The sequence below is a fragment of the Arachis duranensis genome, chromosome 9 (genome assembly GCF_000817695.3).
Source record: "Arachis duranensis cultivar V14167 chromosome 9, aradu.V14167.gnm2.J7QH, whole genome shotgun sequence".
NCBI lineage: Eukaryota > Viridiplantae > Streptophyta > Magnoliopsida > Fabales > Fabaceae > Arachis > Arachis duranensis.
In genome coordinates this window covers 77,648,073-77,649,021 of record NC_029780.3, presented here as the reverse complement: position 1 = coordinate 77,649,021, position 949 = coordinate 77,648,073, and positions in this window count along the sequence as shown.

Sequence of the window (949 nt, the reverse complement as noted above, 5' to 3'; positions counted from 1 at the left end):
ACTAGGAAGGAAGATGATGAATGCATCATCCTAGGAAGACCTTTCCTAGCCACAGCAGAAGCTGTGATAAATGTCAACAGAAGAGAGTTAGTCCTTCAATTAAATGGGGAATACCTTGTGTTTCAAGCACATGGTCATCCCTCTGTGACAAAAGAGAGTAAGCATGAAGAGCTTCTCTCAGTTCAAGGTCAAGAAGGGCTCACACAATCAAACTCTAAGTTTGGTGTTGTGAGGCCACAACCAAACTCTAAGTTTGGTGTTCAAATTCCATATCCAAACTCTAAGTTTGGTGTGGAGACAACACATTAAATTGACCTGATCATCTTGTGGCTCCATGAGAGCCACTGTCAAGCTATTGACATTAAAGAAGCGCTTGTTGGGAGGCAACCCAATTTTATTTATCTAATTTTATTTTATTTTGTTTTAGTGTTATTTTTGTGTTTAATTAGGTACATGATCATGAGGAGTCACGAAAAAAATCAAAGAAATTAAAAACAGAGTCAAAAACAGAAGAAAAAAATTTTCACCCTGGAGGACGCACGGGCTGGCGTTCAACGCCCAGAAGATGCATCTGGCTGGCGTTCAACGCCAGAACAGAGCATCTCTCTGGCGCTGAACGCCCAAAACAAGCAACAACCTGGCGTTAAACGCCAGGAAGGTGCACAGAGAGGACAAACTGGCGCTGAACGCCAGAAACAAGCAACAACCTGGCGTTAAACGCCAGGAAGGTGCACAGAGAGGACAAACTGGCGCTGAACGCCAGAAACAAGCATGAAACTGGCGTTCAACGCCAAAAACATGCATCACATGGGCGTTGAACGCCCAGAACATGCACCAATGGGCATTTGAACGCCAGAATGATGCATAAAGGCAATTTACACGCCTATATGGTGAAGGAATGGTATTTCTTTTCACCTCAGGATCTGTGGACCCCACAGGATCCCCACCT